This window comes from Hemitrygon akajei, chromosome 19 (genome assembly GCF_048418815.1).
Source record: "Hemitrygon akajei chromosome 19, sHemAka1.3, whole genome shotgun sequence".
In the NCBI taxonomy this organism is placed as follows: domain Eukaryota; kingdom Metazoa; phylum Chordata; class Chondrichthyes; order Myliobatiformes; family Dasyatidae; genus Hemitrygon; species Hemitrygon akajei.
In genome coordinates this window covers 12,387,294-12,409,833 of record NC_133142.1, presented here as the reverse complement: position 1 = coordinate 12,409,833, position 22,540 = coordinate 12,387,294, and the positions used below count along the sequence as shown (strand labels likewise).

Below are 22,540 nucleotides of genomic sequence, written 5' to 3'. Positions count from 1 at the left end.
GCTACCCTGCAGGTCACCCTTGGGCAAGATGTTGCACCTGCTTAGCCCCCTGATCAGGGTCACGTGAAGCCACGTGAGCAGGTGGTGCATATCACAAGTCCTGGCTGTGCGACTACTGATGCCTGGCAGATAATCTCTGAAGAGTATTGATAATGTCTAGGGTCACCTGTCTTGGAAAGACTCTTCCCGGAAGAAGACAATGGCAAACCACTTCTGTAGGAAAATTTGCCAAGGACAATCATGATCAAAGACTATGATCGCCCATGACATATGACACAGCTCAAAATAATGATCATGATAGTACAATTAGGGTCCACATATACACTGAAGAAACCCCTAGGGAGGCAAATAAAAGAACAGGTTTTCACTTGAAGGTGAAAGTCTGCTCTAGCACATTAAAAGACGAACCCTTAACTGAATTGCAGCTGACAATTGCATCAGGCCAGCAAATAAATCATTACCTATGAACCAGGTGACTCCATAGACTGGAAAGTACTTTGTTTTTCATTGGTTGGTTGTTTGGAGGGATAGGGAAAGTGTAAGGAATACATCTCTCCAATTTTCATGCTTTGCCTGGTGTCCTCCAATGTGTCCAATAGTCCAGAGACTGCATAGATGATAGATGCATACAACTTGTGTCACACTCCTGGTTTGTGTATCCCAGACAGTTTACCACTGGTAAGAATGCTCCCCTATTGAGAATCACCACATTAAGAGCTCCCGAAATGGTGAGAGATGATGAGTTCACATTTTTCATGACACATAAGACTGTTGGGTAAAAGTCCAGGGGCTTCAATAAATATGTAACAGGCTTTTAACACACTGCTTTCCTTTGACTGAGGAAAAAATGCAAGTGTCCCTTGCATGGTATCATTTCAGCACAATACACACTAGGCTAAGATTTTTAAATGCGTACAAGAAAGATTATCAATATTTGAAAGGGATGGAGATACGTCTTTACCAAAGGAGGTGTAAGGCGCTCCATCCCTCTGCTAGCCTGCAGGTCACACCTGGGCAAGGTGTAGGACCTGCTTAGCCCCACAATCCCACCACCCAGATCAGCATCACATGAAGGCATGGGGGCAGGTGGTGGATCGATGTATGAGCAGCTGGTGCGTATCAAGAGCACTGATTGTGCAACCACCGACACCAGGCAGACAAACTCGGAAGAGTATTGACAGCAGCTGGGGTCTCTTGTCTTGTAAAGACATTGCACAGAAGAAGGCAACTTACATTATATGATACGGCACATAATGAACGAACGAATGCAAAACACTGATGTCATAAAATTACATACAAAGAAAGAGCGAAAGTAAGCATTAGATCTGAACCACATGACAGGGACAGGATCCTGGGTTATCCCATCCTTAGGAGTTCATCATGGTCAAAAGACCTGAAAGGGGGTGCATATGTGCAGAGAGAAACAGTTTGCATTTCATATCAGTAACTGGGTACTTGATGTGAAATGCCAACTTTATTCCTCTTTCCAGAAATGCTTCTTGACCTCCTGAGCATTCCCAGCACTTCTCACTTTTGCGACACAAGAAAACCTGCAGATGCTGGAAGTTCAAAGCAACAGACGCACAATGCCGGAGGAACTCAGCAAGTCGGGCAGCATTTATGGAAGACAGTAAATAGCTGACGTTTCGGGCCAATACCCTTCATCAGGACGTGAAAGCAAGCGGGGGAAGGAGCCAGACTAAGAATGTGTGGGGTGCGGAGGAAGAAGTACAAGGTTTCAGGTGATAGGTGAAACCAGGAGAAGGAAAAGGTGAAATAAAGAGCTGCAAAGTTGATTCGTGAAAGAGATAAGGGGCAGGAGAAGGGGGAACCTGATAGGAGAGGACAGAAGACCATGGAAGAAAGGGAAGGGGGTGGAGCACCAGAGGGAGGTGATGGGCAGGTAAGGAGACAAGGTGAGAGAGAGAGAAACAGGAATGGAGGAATAGTGAAGTGGGGAGGGGGGCAATTACTGGACGCTGCCTGGCCTGTTGAGTTCCTCCAGCATTCTGTGTGTGTTGCTTCCCACTTTGTTTCAAATTTCCAGCTTCTACAGTATTTTGCCTTTTCAATATCACTGTGTGATTTGTTTTCACGTTTCCATTCCCTGTTGGTAGTAATTAATGGTCTAAAAATTTGTTGACATGATGTATTCCATGCAGCAGAGTGCTAATTAGACCCCAGAAGAATGCTGTCTGCCATGTTGGTAAAGGCATCCGGGGGCCTCAGATGAAATAGAGCTTTACCTTTTTGCATAATGTAGAAATAAGAAACTGCCTAGTGTAAAACATTACTTTCATTACACGGAAATATAATAAAGAAACACTTGCTACCAATTGTGCCCTTAATCTTTCTATACTTTCAAACTGCTTTGCCCCATTCGGAAGCAAGGTGGAAATTTCTTCACGTTAATTACCTTCTTGTACTTCAAGCAAGTGTTTCCTATGTGACTTAATCGTTTTGGAGTTTGTCCATTTGTCTTCTGCCGACATCAATACAGCAAAGAGGAACAAAGGATCGCGGGGCATACAGTGAGTTTTGAAGCCTTTAATCCCTTTCAATATCCGGGTGTGAGAATCCAGGAATGTCTTCTCTTTGATCTTCGTCATTTTTCAATTACTATTGGTATCGCATTACAAGGCTTATCCTGCAAACTTTGGAATAATTATCTTCTCCATAGTAGAAGCAGATGAGAAATTGTCATAAAAATCCTACGAATCTGGAGACCCAATGCCAGCTAGTCACTGGACGACAGAACTCAAGAAGATATACAAATAAATGGCTACAATCAATCAAGGTAACAAAACATAGATTTCCATCAAGTCTCTGTTCATTTGCCTGGTGCGTGGAACACAAATGCTCAGGGATTATGCATCTCCAGTGAAGATATACATTCACCTTTGGAATACCAATTATCCAATAGGAGTGGAATCCAACAGGGGTTATGGGTTTTGTTCGGTCTAGCTGAAGGGAGTTCATTTATTTACTTATTGAGTTACATCATGGAATAGGCATTTTTGCATGTCATCCCGCAATCCTTGATTTAATCCCAAACTAATCATGGGACAATTTACAATGACCAATTAACCAACCAACCGATACGCCTTTGGACTGCGGGAGGAAATCAGAGCACTCAGAGGGAACCCATGCAGTCATGGGGAGAATGTACAAACTCCTTACAGATAGCGGCGGGACTTGAACCTGGGTTCCCTGTACCGTGAAGCATTGTGCTAACCACTACACTACCATTACACCTTAGAGTTGTTTGCGGTGAAATAACTAAGCACTGACATTTAATCAGAATCAGGAAAAAGTTGGCATGCTTGCGATTGAATCCAATTTTGTCCTATAGACCTTACAGTATAGGCGAATACAAAGTGTGTTCTGGGATAGAGGTGCTAGGAGAGGGTAGAAGTATTCAGCTAGATATTTCAGATTTTCAAACAGACACTGAGAGGGAGGATGAGGTAAAACAGGGGTAAAGAGGGAAGGTAGAGAGAGCAAGAGAGAATAAAGCTGTTGGATTAAACAGGACACATGGAACATGCCCAAAGTTGCCAGAGGCAGGAGCAGTCTCATCGGGGAATTGCATCTTGCAGTTAAGGCGCTGCAGGTGATATAACACTGCACGCTGTGCTTTGTTAATCATTGCTTAGATGCATCATATTTTGCTTGTTCTGAATGCAACACTATCACTAGACTCAATACAGAACAATGCAGAGTCATCCTGAATAAAACCAAGTAAAAATACAACAAAGTGATGAGAAGAAAGAAAAAAAGTCCTTTCACAATTATTAAATATCTGATCTCAGATATTCTGATTCAGATTCCGTATCTCTTGAAGGCACAAATGGTATCATCATGAACCATTCTTTCCTCAAATAGAAAGGTTAATAGTGATGCTGATTAGTCTTCTATGTTGAGATGGAAATCATAGATAGTTGGGTGGCCAGATTTAATTATATAATTCACATGATCTTGGTCTCTTTGTTCACTTATGAACAGCATATTCCTAAAATGGAGTGGATTTGCTTTAGCAACACACACAAAATGCTGGAAAACTCGGCAAACCAGACAGTGTCAATGGAAGGGAATAACAGTTGATATTTCAGGCTGAGACCCTTCATTGGACTAGAAAGGAAATGGGCTGAAGCCAGAATAAGAAGATGCGGGATGGAGGGGAAGAAATACAAGCTGACAGTGAATACGTGAGACCAGATGTGGTGGAAAGTGAGTGGGGTGAAGAAGGAAGCTAGAAGATGATAGGTGGAAGAGGTAAAGGGCTGAAGATGAATCTAAGAGGAAGAGGAGAGTGGAACAAGGAAGAAAGGGAGGAGGAGGGGAACTGGAGAGAGGTGATATGCAGGTGAGAAGAAGAGAAGTAAGACAGGGACCAGAATGGGGAATGTAAAAGGAGAGATGGAGAAAAGTTGAAGAAATCAATATTTATGCCATCAGGTTGGAGGCTACACAGACAGAATATCAGATGTTCTTCTGCAAAGGGCAGGTGTGTCAGCATTTTGGTAAACATCTCTATTCCACTGAGCTGAGTATCTTGACCTTCACTTGCTCTTTCTTACAGCTAACCGTCCCATTTATGAACATGAGCACAGAGGTTGGGCAGAAGACAAACGTCATTTGAGTAAATTGTGGCATTTTTCAGTCTTCTTGCAGAAAACAGACTTATGCATCTTCAGACTCCAGCTGCCTCTTCCAATCTGCTGTTGCCCGGGCCTGTTTATTTTTTGTTCATCTGTGCTTGAAAGTTGCTTTGCTCATTCTTCGTCTCATTGATACTTTCTCATTACCTCACTCCAGTGATCTTTGCTTATCACCTAACATTCTGAATGCACATCATTTGAAAAGAATGTCTGCAATCTATTCAAACAATCATCTACATTTCTGTAATAGGTGCCAAGATAGCGTAGCGGTTGGTGTGACACTATTACAACTCAGGGGGTGTTCCAGAGTTTGGAGATCAGTTCTGACGCTGCTCTGTAAGCAGTCTCTGTACGTCCTCCCTGTGGAATGTCTGGGTTTTGCCCAGGCGCTCCAGTTTCCTCCCACAGTCCAAAGGTGTACCGGGTAGGTTCACTGGTCATTGTAAATTGTCCTTTGTTTAGGGTAGATCAGGGTGTGGAGTTGTTGGGGTACATGGCTTAAAGGGTCTACTCTGCACTGTATCGCTAAATAAATAAATATAGTTAACCCGCTTACCTCATATCCTTAACCTGTTGTTCCCATAAGCAACACATGTAAAAGGCTAGAGGATCTCAGCAGGTCAGGCAGCATCTATGGAAATGAATAGATAGTCGACATTTTGGGCCAAGACCCTTCTTCAAGAGAGAAGGGGGAAGATACCAGAATAAAAAGGTGGTGGGGGGGAAGGAAGAAGCCAGCTGGAAGGTGATAAGTGAAAACAGGTGGGTAGGAAACATCAAGGACTGGAGAAGAAGGAATCTGATAGGAGAGGAGATCGGAACTATAGGAGAAAGGGAAGGAGGAGGTGACCCAGAGGAAAATAATAGGCAGGTGAGTAGATGTAAAAGGTCAGACTGGGGAATAGAGGAAGGTGGCGGGGGGGGGGGGGGGGTGGTGGAATTTGTTTACTCGAAGGAGAAATCGATATTCATACTATCAGGTTGGCAGCTATCCAGACGGAATATAAGGTGTTGCTCCTCCACCCTGAAGGTGGCCTCATCTTGGCACAAGAGGAAGTCAACTGACATGTTGGAATGGGAATGGGAATCAGAATCAAAATGTTTGGCTACTGGGAAGCAGGTGCTCAACAAAGCGGACCCCCACTGTTGTTCTCTTCTCTGCTTTCCTTTCAATAAATCTTATAACCCTTGGTCTATTATAAATTCTGAAACATACAAAAGGCTTTCCCTTCTCAGGTGCCGCAGTAAGCAGTGTGTTTAAATGCTTTTTAAGGTTTATTTAACATAGAGTTCATATGTCAAAAAAAATTCAAATATTTCCGGCTTTGATTGAAACACAACTAATTCAAATTCACCTTTCAGAGAAGATTACACAACTTCTCTTGAGAATGCCGACCATTGTAAATACACTTTGAAGCACTTTGTGTTGATCTTTACCGGCAATAACCTTGAACTCCACTCTGAATTGAATATACTGAAACATTTCATAAACCTACAAGTTCCAATGTGCTTTAGCTGCCAATCACCATCAGAATGCAGAACCAAATGAATTGCAAATTATAAACGTGTTTATAATTACTCTTGTCGGTAGTACAAGTTTATAAGAACATCAATTTAAAGAAGCCAATGTCTTGTACAACCAAATTAATATCTGATTCTTAGTCACCCTACTTGCAGGTAATTGGAATTGAAAATCAGGAGAATTATATTAGGTGAATCATTGTTTAGACAATAGACAATAGGTGCAGGAGTAGGCCATTTGGCCCTTCTAGCCAGCACCGCCATTCACTGTGATCATGGCTGATCATACACAATCAGTACCCCGTTCCTGCCCTCTCCCCATATCCCTTGACCCCGCTATCTATAAGAGCTCTATCTAACTCTCTCTTGAATGCATCCAGAGACTTGGCCTCCACTGCCTTCTGGGACAGAGCATTCCACATATCCACCACTCTCTGAGTGAAAAAGTTTTCCCACATCTGAGTTCTAAATGGCCTACCCCTTATTCTCTTTATATGTCTCATGCATATTTGATATGTATTTAAGGGGAATCTTACTCATTCTAAACTTGCTGTGCACCAAGTCACTTCACCACCGCCAAGAGTACAATGAGAACCTCACCACTTTTCTAGATGGACACAGCTGAAATGGTACTCATGAGGTTCGATACCACGTTGGCAACTCAACAACCATCTTACATATACACCAATATATGTAAGAAGGCGAGTGAGCGTTCAGCGCCTTCTACCAGTCTGTCACTCGCTGCTGCTGGTGAAGGTGTCTAAGGGTGACAATCTCTCGCTCCCTCTCATGCACTGCTCTCGAGGGAAAGCCCCCATGTTCGACTGATCTCTCTCTCTCTCTCCTCTCTCCCCCTCGACACCGATGGGAGGTTTAACTGTCATGGATTGTAGATTTGGACACTGATTCAGGTTTGTGATGCTGTGCTCTACGTTCTAGTTCTAGTTCTGCTCGCCCTCTTTTGCAACTACTTTTGGGTGATTTTTGAATCAGGGTGGCCTGCAGAAAATAAACACTGTGCTGGACGGTACTGAAGTGAGTTTTTTGATTTTGTGTTCTATATTCTGTGATTTCACTTGCTTTTTTTGTTGCCATTTACACAATTTTTTGCACGTGGGGGCAAGGGGGGGGGGTTTGATATATGCTGTTTTTCTTTGAACAGGTTGGTTCCTTGGTTCCAGGGTTGTATACTGCGTACGTACTTTGAATCTTTGAATCTGCATTATGTATTTCTCGCAATGTGCACTGAAGCAACTCACCACCATTTCCAGCCTTCATCAATGACGCAGACAAGGGCAACAGGTTCTTGAAAAACTAAAGCATCAAGCTCCTCTCCAGGTGAGACTTAGAAATACATGACCAGTCCCAATTCAAAATCTTTGAACTCCCCTTCAAGCACGATTGTGATGGTAGCTTCATGCCACAAAGGTGGCGGTTCAAGAATGAAGCTCACCACCACCTTTTGCAATAGGCATCTTGGTATCAACAATACCTGCTGGCCATTCCACTGATGCTAATTCTTTGAGAAATGATTAAGAGATGTTAGCTTAGCTAAACAGTTTTAAGCACTGAAATAGAAAATATGGTGCTAATCCACTGGTCTACAGAACTCTGAAAATTGACATTGCCCCATAACCAGATAAATTATTGAAATAGGTAACCATTAGATATACATTTACATCTTCTTTGAATCAATTCTTAATTGCCAACCTTGTGCCAATTAAGAATTGATTCAAGGAAGGTATTTATTAATTCATATCTACAATGTAACAAAATGATAATTCAGCTTTGTTTCCTGGGTGGAAAGTTGTTTGGAGTTATAAGTTAGGAGATTGGAACTGATGAGAGAAAATAACTTTTTTTAAATTTTATTCAGATATAGTGTGGAATAGGCCTTTCTAGCCCCTTGAGCTGTGCTGCCCTGCAATCTCCAATTTAATCCGAGCCTGATCAGGGGATAATTTACAATGACCAATTAACCTACCAACTGATACATCTTTGGACTGTGGGAGGAAACTGGAGCACCCAGAGAAAACCCATGTGGTCACGGGGAGCATGAACAAAACTTCTTTCAGACAGTGATGGGAATTGAACCAGCACCTGTGCTAACCACTACACTACCCCAAGAAAAAATGGAAAACAGAAAATGGAAGTTATATTCCCATTGTTGAATTCTAATAATTCTGTAACCTAGACTGACAATCCCAAAGACTCCCCAGGAATGATTTCAGTTTCTGTATTTAACAATCAAAAGAAATACGTTTTCTCTTTTCTTCCCTCTGATTAAATTGAGAGGAAACCTTTTACTGATGAAGTGCATTTCACAACCTCATGAATCCCTGAAGTCAATGAGCAACTATTATATATACCCATTACTATGTGGGAAATATAGCAGCCAAAGTTAATACAGCAAACTCCCAAAAAGGTATCATCTCACTTAATTATCACCTGTTGCACCACTTGCATTTAGGGCAGCAATGAAGGTCCTCCATCTTTCTCTGTATAGAAAGATTCCTCATTGCTGTTTCAGTAACAATTGTTTTTTGACTAGTCAAGGTTGTTAGCCCTGAGCTGAACCCCCGAACCTGCTGGACCGGTGGGCCACTCTTAGTCTGGCCTCTACCCTTTGACCTGTTGGCATGAGTGACCCTACCAACAGCCAAAGCACAAGGCCTTGACTCCAGCCAGCGTAGCTTCTAGGTCATTGAGGTATGCAAGCCTTTAAATCTTACGACAAGTTTGTGGACCTCTTGAAGAAGTATTATCTCTGTACTACACTGAAACACTTTTTGCTTCAGTTCCTTGAGTGAGACTTGAGGACACAACCTTCTAACTCAGACAGAACAGACAACTATAGAACCATAATAGACAAACCTAAGTTACAGAAAGAGAAAGATCAGCTTTGGCATGTTTTATTTAGGACTTGTGACTACTCAACTTAATTTCAAAATTTAGTTTATAGTGGAGATCATGTGAAAACCTATTTAAATAATTGCTTCTACTACAATTCCAATGCCATCCCTTATGCATTACACTTCAAGAGAAATTGTCAACCATTTTCTACTCCAGATTTCTGACCTTGAGGAGTACCTAATTATTAGATCCATAGAGAGCTTTCCAGCAATTAGCCTGCAATTGTTAACAGGATTTGTCCATTTAGTGCACTGAGTCTTTGTATCCTCAAAGATACATCTGGTTAACTATATTCTCACATCGACAGAATTCATTTTGTATTACATGGTACAGTGTTTTTCCTTCATAAATCAACAGAACATACAACATGCCTTGGGAAATGTGGTAGTGTAATTGAATAGCTCTGCAATATGCCCTATTTTTATTTTATTTCCAAATCTCTTACTGAAACTTGCATCAGCTGGGTTTTTGAAAATGTGTTCTCTCCTCTTATCTCCATTCAGATGGAGATATCAGTATTTCATTGACAATGCATCTGTAGGTGTGGATGCAATAAGACTTACCAATGTTACAAATTTAGAACGCTTAACAACTTTTCATTGATTTTTAATTTAATTCGTTCTTTAACGTTGTAATTTGAGGAGCCTAAATTCATATTTTCCCTTGAACAGTGATTGCGAATTGATTTTGTATTACAGAGATGAAACATGTGTAGAGTGCCTAAAGTCAGGAAGAAATATTCCTTCCTTTTTGAGCAAGTATTGCTTCTGTCCTTTTCTGAAGCAGAACAACTTTCAAAAGCTTTACAAGGAAAATTGTTTCCATTGCAAGAGGAGCTGAGAATACTTGGACTCAGACTGAAGGTGGTTGGCAAAAGAATCCCATAGAAAGAGGGGAAAGAAATGATCAGAAGCTGGAATTCACTTCTGAGAAAGGTGGTGAAGGTTAGCTCATTTGTTCCTTTCAAAGAGGAAATTCTAGTCCCTTTGAGAATGAGGTAGAGATAGAGACTAACTGTTCCTGGATCAAAGCAATACAGATTCAATAGGCTAAATGGTGAAATATTCTTCTGTTTATGTAAAAAGGTATGGGATAAGGCGAATAGGAGGGAAAAACAAGTTCCAAGAGCTTCAGAATCAGAATTAGAACCAGGTTTAATATCACTGGCATATGTCACAAAATTTGTTATCTTCGCTGCAGCAGTATATTGCAATACCTAATGTGAATTACTTTAAATATATGTAGATATATACAATTAAATTAAATACATAGTGCAAAAATAGAAATAAAAAATCAAGTGACACAGTGTTCTTGGCTTCAGTGTCCATTCATAAATCAGATGACAAGAGGGGATGAAGCTGTTCCTGAATCACTGAGTGCATGCCTTCAGGCTCCTGCGCCTCCTCCCTGATGGTAGCAATGAGAAGAGGGCATGACCTGGGTGATGGGGGTCCTTAACGATGGATGCTGCCTTTCTGAAGCATCGCTCCTTGAAGACGTCCTGGATACTACGTAAGCTAGTGCACAAGATGGAGCTGACTAAATTTACAACTCATTTACAATGCAGCTAATCTTGATCCTATGCAGTAGGCCTCCCACCATCCCCACCCCCCACATACCAGATGGTGATGTAGCCAGTTAGAATGCTCTTCACAGTACATCTAGAAATTTGTGGGTGTCTTTGGTGACACAGTAAATCTCCTCAAACTCCTAATGAAATATAGCCGCTGACATGCTTTCTTTGTAGCTGCATTAATAGGTTGTGTCCAGGATAGATCCTCAGAGATATTGACACCCAAGAACTTGAAATTGCTCACTCTTTCCATTTCTGATCTCTCTATGAGGACTGGAGCATGTTCCCTCATCTTTCCCTTCCTGAAGTTCACAATCAGTTCTTTGGCCTTACATACACAAAGAATTTATTTGCATTCCATAGATAAAACTGGATAAAACTCAGATTTATTTATCACACATATATGCTAACAGTGCATCATTTGTGTTAACAACCAACGCTTCAAAGCTGTGCTGAGGGCAGCTGGAAAATCTCACCACACATTCCAATGCCAACATCACATGCCCACAGTGCTCAGCAAATGAATAAGGAGAAAGAGAAGATTCAGTGAAGAAGATGGATGAGTTCATAGATTCAGAGAGAAATCCACTTAGATAAGAGGCTCATTTTTCATATGATGTTATTTCAGTTCTCAGTGAAGAACAGCAGCTTAACTTTAAAGCCCAGCAATTAGCTCATCCATTTTCAATAGATGCTAATCATGTATATTCATGGATCAAATGCTCTAGTAGATATATTGGGTTTAGTTGGTGTAGCAAAACTTCCAAAACATGTATTAAAAGGAGAAGAGAACGAGAAAAGAAAAAAACAACATTCGGGTGGGCTAAGGTGGAGAATCAGAATCAGGTTTATTATCATTAACATATGTCATTATTTTTTGTTCTGCAGCAGCAGTACAGTGCAAAACATTAAAAATTACTACAACTTACAATTGCTAGTATAGTGCTAGCTTAGTGACCCGGATTCAATTCTTGGTGCTGTCTCTAAAGAGTTTGTACTTTCTCCCCATGACTGCGTGGGCTTCATCCGGGTGCTCCGGTTTCCTCCCACAGTCCGTAGAACAGTTAGCGGGTTAATTGGTCATTGTAAATTGTCCCCTGGTTAGGTTAGGGTCAAATATGTGGGCTGCTGGGCAGCACAACTCAAAAGGGTTGATTTTGCGCTATATTCCAATCAATCAATCAATAAATAATAAATTAATTACTTTAACAATAGTGCGTTAGGAGAACAAAATAGTGAGGTACTGTACATGTATTGTCGGACGCGAGGATGCTGTTCTTAAACATTAAGTGTGCAGGTTCATGCTCCTGTACCTCCTCCATGATGGCAATAATGAAAAAAGGTCATGTCCTACAAGCTTACAGTCCATGTTTCGGGCCGAGGCCCTTCAGCAAGACTGGAGAGCAAAAAATAAGGTGAGATAAGATAAGGAGTTAAAAGGTGTCATGTCCTGGATGGAGACACCATCTTTTGAAGATGACATCCATCATTGGGACCACACTCACCCAGGACATGCCCTCTTCTCATTGCTACCATCAGAATCGAGGTACAGGAGCCTGAAGTTCATTGATTCAGGAATAGCTTCTTCCCCTCTGCCATCTGATTTCTGAATGAACACTTAACCCATGAACACTACCTCACTACTTTTTACTGCTGTTTTGCACTAATTATTTAATATAAATATTTAACATACATATATATATATATATATATATATATATATATATATACATACTGTAATTAAATTTTTATCTTATATTTATCATGTATTGCATTGTGTTGCTGCCACACAACTTCACTACAATATGCCGGTGATATTAAACCTGATTCTAATTCTGAAGATGTCCTGGATGGTAAGGAAGCTCATGCTATGATGGGTCTGGCGGAGTCTGCAACCTTTTGCATCTCTTTTGATCCTGTGTATTGACACCTCCGTGAAGGCAGCAACCAGTTAGAATGAGTTCCACGCTACATCTGTAGAAATTTGCCAGAGTCTTTTGGTGACATACTGAAACCCTTCAGATGTAATGAGACAAATACTGATCTGCTCGTTGGAACCCTGCATAAATGTTCATTTTAACCGAAGGCTAAGGCCCTGTGCAACTTAACTGTGGCCCCTGGCCTTCTTTCCTTGTTCATTTGTGGCCGTGGTGGTGCTGGTGGTGGGGTTATGGGCCAGGGAAAGGTTATTGGAGCCCAGCATAGAGGTGAGAATTCTTGAGACCAGGAAAATTAGTAGACTGTTGGTATGCCAGGACATGGTGCGGTGTGAGTGAAAGTAAGTGTGTGTGTGTGTGTGTGTGTGTGTGTGTGTGTGTGTGTGAGAGAGAGAGAGAGAGAGACTGCTGGGGGAAGAGGAAATATCAAACACAAAGAGCTCACTTGGGTGATGTGGATGGGATTAGTGGTTATCAGATTATTAATGGGACATGTCTGGATATTGGAAAGAAATTTGTGCTACACTAGGAATTGCCAGTAATGGCACCCAGGGTCAATATATTCCAAAGTTCCTTACAAAGCTCAAAAGGAGTTACACAGGGAGGGATCCAATCCTCATGCAATGGTTACTCACATTGGGTTATGTCTGGCTGAATTTCCAAAACCGGCATTTCATTCCAAATTAAAATGAATAATATTATTACATTCTGCATTCTGCATGTGAATTTCCAGATATCTCAGTAAACTATTTCCACATGAGAATAAAGGAAAGTTAAAATACAAATAAATCTCCACTCTGCTCGGCTTCAAAACAGTTAACTATAGTGACGCATACTAAAAACAGTTTAGAAGCAATGTTTTTATAGAACTTTTGATTGCAACTTCTGGTACATTAAAGTGGTCAGAATGATAGTTCCCAGGAACTATACAGTTTGTGTAAATAGGCAGATGGTTGTTCAGTCAGAATTCAACTATCTGCCTGTCAGGGGAAGTAGAAAATGTTCCAGATCGACATATGGTACACCACAATCCTTCACACCCAACACATGCTCAGCCACCGATTCACTTCAACACAGGCCACATCTACATTATCAAGGTCTGGGCAGCATAACGACAAATCGAGTTCTGTTGACTATCGGATGCTGTATAATTCATCCATTTCCATTGACAGAACCCAAAACACAAACAAAATTGCTTTGAAATACAGGTGAGACAAAGCAACTATCGAAAGCTCCTCAGGAACATATTCTTTAGGTGATCTTGATGAGAAAGGTGTTAAATTGAATTTCTGGCATTAACACAGTTTTGGTCCCCTGGTATTTTCAATTCCTTCTGTTCCTAGCAAAGCAGATTCCTTTATGGTTCTTTCAAGTTCGGTCTATCATTTTCTTTACATAACCACCTCTTAAAATTATACCATCAGTTGCTTCTCAATAAGGGGAGGGGGAGGGGAAGGGGAAAGATAATGGGAGGGGAAAGAGGGAGAGGGTGTGGGATAGAGGGAGAAGGGAAAGAGAGGGAGAATGACAGGGATAGAGGGGGCAGAGGGAATGGAAGGGGAAAGGGATAAGAAGGTAGGGATGGAGAGGGAGGGAAGGAAGGGGGGATGGAGAAAAGGGAAGGGGAAGGGGAAAGGGGAAGTGGGGTGGGGAGAAGGGGAAGAGGAAAGGAGAAGAGGGAAGGAGGAGAAGGGAGGGGGAGAGGAGTTGGGGAGAGGGAAAATATTCTATCTAATGGGTGGATGTGCTTAATTGGGGCACAAGGATAATAATAATAATAATAATAATAATAATAATAATAATAATAATAATAATAATAATAATAAAAAAGAGGATAATATAAAATGAGGACTCAAATGCTCTGAAATTTAATATAAATCACTTAATTTACCATTTCCACCCTTGAAAAATTTTGTAGTGTAGTCACTAATTGATAAAATATTGGAATTGTTGCAGATGATAAAAAGTGACTGGCTTTCTATTCTGTAATGACTATTGAAAGGATATATCTGCAGTATGAATAGAAGGAGATGTGAAATGGAATGGAGAAGGATACTGATTGTAGTGTTAACCAGTCTGCCAACTCGTTACTGGTTCTGTGGTGCTCATGTTGGCCCATCTCACTTTCCCATTACCACAACTCTACCCCCGCCTCCAATCCCATAAGTTGACAGATGGCTTTGTTCTTTGTTTTATGGCAGTTCTGTAGGAACTGTTAAGTAGAATTGTTGGCATCAAGTACCACAGCAATTTCACTATACATGGCAAACGTGTTAGCTTTCACCTACACAAACGTGGGGTCCTATGGAAAAGACAGACAGGAAAAGACCAATTGCTCCATCACGTTTCTCCCACTCCATCATGTTTCAACTATGCTTTTTTTATCTTGCGTCCTCTTATCCACCGATAGTTCCATAATCTCCCAGAAGAAACAGTACAGCACGCTTTAAAACATCTTTGATCCCTACAGAGAAATTTCAAAGTTTCTTTACTCTCTGAAGTTGATCAGAAATCTGGTCCAGGAGAATGCGGTGACCAAGAGGCAAATCTATTTTTATCTTCCTCTCATAAATAAAAAAATAACTAACTTTTGCAGGAACTCTTTCAACCTCCAATTGATCATTTTATCTAAAATTATTTTCATTACGGAGAACGTTGATGATTGAATTTGTTTAAGTACAGAGATACTTCATGAATTTAACTAATTAATTTATTTATTGAGATACAGCATGGAATAGACCCTTTGAGTTGCGCTACACAGCAATTCTCCAATTTGACCTAACCTAATCACAGGACAATTTACAATGTCCAATTAACCTATCAATCGGTACAACTTTGAACCGTGAGATGATATCCACGCAGACATGGGGTGAGTGTGCAAAGACATTACAGGCAGCAGCAGAAATTGAACCCTGGTCGCTGGTACTGCAAAGCGTTGTGCTAGCCACAACACGACCATTGAAGAAGTATGTTTTGATCATAAAATAACTGACCGCGCATAAGGCAAGTTACATCTTATCCTCTGCTTAACAACTTGTATTCAGTGTAGCAGAGTTATTCCAAAGAGTTCCAAAGGTGCATTATTAAACCAAATTTAACAACGTAACAAGATATTACAGCAGGTGGTTCTACAGAGCACCTTGGAGAAAAGAGGGTAGGCAGGTTTGAGAGGAAAAACTCCGAATGAGTAATCTTGCAACTTTATAAAGCTCTGGTTAGGTCACAAATGGGGTATTGCATTCAGTTCTGGTTGCCTCATTATAGGAAAATTCCAGAAGTTTTAGAGAGGGTGCAGAGGAGACTTGCCAGGATGTTGTCTGGATTAGAGAACATGTCTTATGAGGAAAGGATGGGGCTTTTTCCCTTGAGAGTGAAGGAGGATGAGAGACAACTTGATAAAGAAGACAAAAAAAGATCAGATAGAGTGGACAACCAGGAAGGGAATGACTAATATGACAGGATATAATTTTATGTTGATTGTAGTAAAGTATGGGGGGGGGGGGGTGATGACAGAGGTAGGTTTTTTACACAGTGGTAACTGAATGAAACATACTGTCAGAAGTGGTGTAAGGGGCACATACTTTAGAGACTGTTATTTAGATACATCGATGTAAGAAAAATGAAAAACCATGCCCAATTTGTTCTGGTCTTTCATTGATTCTATTATGGTTATTATTCTATTATGAATTTATTGAGTATGGCCAGAAGAAAATGAATCTTAAGGATGTATATGGTGACATATCTGTACTTTGATAATAAATTTACTTTGAACTTTGTCTAGGAAGGAGGATTAGATTGATCTTGGAGTTGGACAAAAGTTGGCACCACATCATAGAAAAAGGACCTGGACTGTTTGATGTTTTATGTTCTATATATTCATTCTTCTCAATTGCTCCTCCATATCTAATAACATACAGACACCTCCAACACAAAGACCTAAAATCAGATCTACATTGGAGATTTGCTTCAAACAGTAGCATTCCATTGTATTCTGAAGTCAAATGTAAATAAAGTTAAATGAGGTGTCTAAGGCTCACCAATCGATTCCATCAATTTCATGACAAAGAAACTAGATTAAGACTACTCTTGGAGAAGAAAAGAATCTTATAATTTACCTTGGGCACTTTCCACAGCAGACTGCTTGCACCAACCAAATATCAGCAGGAATCATCTAACCTGGCATTCAATTCAATAGCTACTATCTTCTTTGAACAATTTGACCCCTGATGCATTGCCACTTTTATTCACATTAGGGGAAGTATCAGATGAGACTAGTGTGATGGTTGAGCTGCCGTTCATGCATCGGCACCATGATAAAGCAACACCAAATCCAATGGGTAGGTCATGTCATCTAGATGCTTAACTCACATCTCCCAAAACAGATCCTTACTTGCAGTTGAAGGAAACTCAGTGAGCCCCTAGTGGGCAAAGGTAATGATAACATCTTTAAAGGTAACATCAAATTCAGCCTGAAGAAATTTAACATTACATCTAAAAACTGTGAGGGCATTACAATCAATGAATACAACTAGAGGAAATCTCTTCAATAGGGAGCTGCACTACATGAGAATGATCTCCACTGTGCAGCAGAAAACAAGCTGTGCAAACAGAGACCGAAAACCCAAAAGACCCAACTGCCAACCCCAGCCAACACTTACTCTTATTCGCACTGCACCAGAATATGTGGATCCCGGATCAGCCTCTACAGTCATCTGAGGACCCACCAATAGACAACCCCTTAGGAGAACATCATACTTGATTGAGTGATCACACTACTACAGTTTGATGGTAATCTGCAATGCAAACTTTCCCACTAAAATCACTGCCTAGCGATTGCTGATCAAATTTACAATTGCTAAAAAAACTGCATTTATATGTTACAACATGCTTTTTAGTCAGCGAAATAATTCTCAAGTGTGGAAGTGCTGTTGGAAAATTATGCAGGAATTTTCTCACATTTGTAAATGGTCAGATGATCTATTTTTTAAAAAATTTATTGAGATATATCGCAGATTAGGCCTTGCCAGCCCTTCAATCCACGCCACTGAGCAATCACCCAATTTAATCCTGGCCTAATCACAGGACAATTTACAATGACTAGTTAACCTACCAACTAGTATGTCTTTGGACTGTGGGAGGAAACTGGAGCACCCAGAGATAACTTATGCAGTCATGGGGAGAACATACATACTGCTTACAGGCTGTGGTGGGAATTGAACCCAGACCACTGGTACTGTAAAGCGTTGTGCTAACCGCCATGCCAACCCATTGTTGATCAATAACAAACTGGTCTCCTGAAAGTTTTGTTTTTCATAGAGTGGTTGAACATCTGAAATGCACAGCTGGAGGTGGTGGATGGATCATATATGATCACTACCTTTAACAAATATTTTGACAAGCACTTGAAAATACAAACCATCAAGGTCAAAACCTAATGCAGCAAATGAGCAAAAAGGGTTGGCATGGCATAGTCTGTTTCTGTTTGACCCGATGACCCAATCCTCCGTGACTCGAGGAGGGATACCAATTGAAAAACTATTCCCTTGATGGGTTCAGTGAAAATGCATCCAGTTCCTTCACTTTACTTCCAACAAATTAATGATCAAAACAGCATCAACAGGCCAACTGTGCTCCAAGAAATTTACTGCTGTTAATGACTTTTTGTGGAGGGAGGTTGTTAACTTGGGCATTAACTTTGCCTCTCTCTACAAACACTGCTTGGCCTGCTGAATGTTCATAGCACTCTCCATTTTTGTTTCAGATTCCTAGCATCCACAGTTTTTTTTCTCCATTTTTTATCCCCTGGTCAATTTTACTTTCTTCACGGATGGTACGTTATCTGCGGGGCCTCCCTAGCTTTTCCAACATTTCTGATTGTCAGTCCCTGACGTGTCTCACAATTCCAGAAGGGTTTTCATTTTTTCCCTTCCACTCTCCCTTGATGTAGAACGCCTCCCACGAGAATGAGAAGCTCATCACATCCTCTCCTAGTCAACACCAATCTCTGCCATTTGATTTCCCTTGGCCTCCAGACTATCTCCAACCCTCCCTCTTCTTTATTCACCCTCTTGTGTTTCTCCATAGCTGTTGCCTGACCTGTTAAATATTTACAACACTCTCTGCTTTAAATTGCAAATTTCCAGCATTTTCAGCTTTTTGAGACTACGCACATCCAAATCATATTTGAAATATGCACAGATTTTATAGAGTCATTGAAACATATAGCACAGAAACAGGCCCTTTGGCCCATCTAGTCCATGCCAAACCATTTCAACTGCCTACTTCCAACGACCTGCAATGGGATCATTACCCTCCATACCCCTACCATCCATGTAGCTATCCAGACTTCTCTTAAAGATTGAAATCAAGCTCGTATGCACCACTTGCACTGGCAGCTCGATCCACAATCTCATAACACCTGAGTGAAGAAGATTCCCCTCATGTTCCCTTAAACTTTTCACCTTTCACCCTCTCGTGGTAGTTTCACCCAACCTCGGTGGAAAAAGCGTCTTGTGTTTACGCTATTTATTCCACTCATAATTTTGTATACCTTTGTCAAATTTCCTCTCAGTCTTCTATGTTCCAAGGAGTAAAGTCCAATAAACTATGCAGATCATAAATGGATTTTTTGCATCTATATTTACTCAGAAGACAGACACAGTGTCTACAGATGTGAGACAATACAGCAGCGAAATCTATACAGATTAGAGAGGAGGAGGTGTTTGCTGTCTTGAGACAAATCAGGGTGGATAAGTCCCCAGGGCCTAACAAGGTATTCTTTTGGATCCTGTGGGAGGCTAATGCAGAAATTGCAGGGGCCCTAGCAGGGATATTTGAAACATCCTTAGTTATGTGTGAGGCGCCAGAGGATTGGACAATAACTAATGTTACTCTGTTGTTTTAGAAAACTTCTAAGAATAAGCCAGGAAATTATAGGCCAGTGAGCCTGACATCAGAAGAGGGAAAGTTATTGGAAGGTATTCTTAGGGACCAGATATTTGAACAGGCAGGGACTGATTAGGGATAATCAACATGGCTTTGTACATGGTAGGGCATGTCTAATAATTCCTCTTGAGGACGTTACCAGAAGAGTTGATGAAGACAAGGAAGTGGATGTTGCCTACATGGATTTCAGCTGGATCTTTGACAAGGGTGGATGGTAAAGAAGGTTCAGTTGCTTAACATTCAAGATGAGGTAATAAACTGGATTGGACATTGACTTCAGGAAAGAAGAGAGTGGTTGTAGAAGGTTGCCTCTCTGACTGGAGGCCTGTGACTAGTGGTGTGCCGCAGGGATCGGTGTTGGGTCCATTGTTGTTTGCCTGGATGATAATATGGTAAACTGGATTAACAAATTTGTGGATGACACCAATATTGGGGGTGTAGTGGACAGCGAGGAAGACTATCAGAGCTAGCAGCGGGATCTGGAACAGCATGAAAAATGGGCTAAAAAAATGGCAAATGGAATTTAATTCAGACAGCTGTGAGGTGCTGAAATTTAGGAGGACCAACCAGGGTAGGTTTTACATGATGAGCGTTAGGACACTGAGGAATGAAGTAGAACAGAAAAATCTGGAAATATTGGTCCATAATTCATTGAATGTGGTGTCACAGGTAGATAGGGCTGTAAAGAAAGCTTTCTGAGTTATAGGGAAAAAAGTTGAATGGGTTAGGACTTTATTCCCCACAACATAGAAGCTTCACGGGAGATTTGATAGACAAATTTATGAGGTGTATAGATAAGGTAAATATATTAATTTATTTATTGAGCTACAGCACAGAATAGGCTCTCCCAGCCTTTCAGGACACAGCACTCAACATCCCCCAATTTAACCCTAGCCTAATCAAGGGACAATTTACCTTGACTAATTAACCCACCAACCGGTAGGTCTAAGGAATATGTGAGGAAACCGGAGCACCCAGAGGAAACCTGTGTGGTCACGGGCAAATCATACAGACTCCTGACAGACAGCAGTGAGAAAAGATCCAGGGCCGCTCCCCCCTACTGTAAAGCATTGGGATAACCACAACGCTACCGTGCTGACCGTGCAAGCAGACTTTCTCTGCTGGGGTTGGGTGAGACTTACAACTACAAGCCATGGGTTAGGGGTGAAAGGTGAAATGTTTAAAGGGAACATGAGCGAGAAACTCTTCACTCAGAGGGAGGTGAGGGTGTGGAACAGGCTGCCAGCATAAGTGGTGCATGCAGGGTCGGTTTCAACTTTTAAGATAAATTTGGATAGGTACATGGATGAGAGGGGTATGAAGGGTTATGGTTCGGGTGCAGGCTGAGGAGACTTGGCAGATTAATGGTTTGGCATAGACCAGATGGGCCAATATACACTTCTTCAACGAAGTTGGGTCAAGTATGATTGACAAAACCCTCTGATCATCAGCTGACTGAAAAGCTGTAACAGGCAATTAAGCCACATTCAACTACTGAACATTGTAATCAAAAACATCCAAAATCTCAAATATTTTATATTAATAAATGTAATGAACCAAACCAAGCTTAATTGAATTGAATCCTTAAATTACTTATAAAAGTTAAAAGCAGATAAAAGGCAATTAGAAATAATTAAAACCATTAAAACAAATCAAATAGGAAAATAAATTATTTACCTTCTCCATTGCCTTCTCCTCTGTAGACATACTTTCTGTTGAAATCCATGGGATCTCAAGGCCCTGTGGCAAATCTAGGACCTTTTATGTTCAAAATAGGGGAACACAGATGGTTTCCTTTGGAACCACCGGCATAAATTCAACCGAATCCTTAAAATACTTCTAAATGGTTAGAATTTTGTTAGTTTTGTTAATTATTTTGTGTGTGGGGGGGGGGAATTGGGGGATTGGAGTTCTTTCACATGGGATGGGGGGAGCTTGATGATCGTGTTGCCATTTGCGTGATTTTATTTTTGTGTGGGGGAGGGTTGATCATGTTGCCATTTGTGAAATTTGTTTTTTTTTTGTGCCGGGGTGGGGGGAAGATGTTTAGCTTTGAACGACTTCCATGGTCCTCTTTGTTTCATGGCTCTCCGGAGCAGCGAATCTCAGAGTTGTATACTGCAAACATACTTGTATAATAAATAAACCTTCTGAACATTTGATAAAAGGTAAATTTGGCTCAATGACTCGATTTTTTTCACTCAATATCATTGCTCTTCATTCTTTTTGCTTTATAACTCTGCTGCACTCTTTTTTTGCTGCACCACATCCTGCACAAAGCTCTTCCCACACATCACCATTGACACAGCCACAATTCAGTGACGTTACCACTTACTGATGGCCAAATCGCTCAAAAATGTGAGAACAACCAAAAGCAATCCATAAAATATGAAACACTGGCCTTCGTGACGAAAGCAATAAAACTCACTCGGTGTGGGAAGATTCTGAGACAGCAGAAGTTATAGAAGTATAGATCTGAAGTGAGACCACTTGAGATTAGTGTGTGAAAATAGGCCTGGCAGCAAACTTAAAGAAAAGTTCGGGGAGAGAGAAAGAAAGAGATTAACATCCTGATGGAATGTCACATGACTGTGGAAGTCATTCCTGTACTCATAGGTAGGATGAAATTATGTCAACACTAAAGATTAGACAGGATAAATCGATAAAGAAAATGTTCTTAATTGTATGTAGAGATGGTTGATTAAACCTACTTGCTTGAAGAGGTTGTAAACTGGTTGGATTGATTAACCTAAGTTGAACAGTCTTCCTGGATCTTGTCCAGGCTACAAGAGGATGGCGTGAAGAGTCTTCAGGCATGAAGATGAGTCAACCATTTGATTCTATCACCATCAATGGAAGCTAACCATTTATAGTATATTGTAGCATGCTGCAAACACAGCCCATACTTGTTGATTAAGTGATCCTATCTATTCACAGACTACCATAAAATGTATTTCTCTTTGACAACACCATCATATGATTTGTGTTAA

General features: G+C 40.9%; 1 protein-coding gene across 18 annotated transcripts in view; it reads right to left on the bottom strand.

The window, feature by feature from the left end:
• Positions 1-22,540, bottom strand: part of atp2b2 (ATPase plasma membrane Ca2+ transporting 2) — an 889,877-nt gene that overhangs the window by 166,852 nt on the left and 700,485 nt on the right. The window lies entirely within an intron of this gene.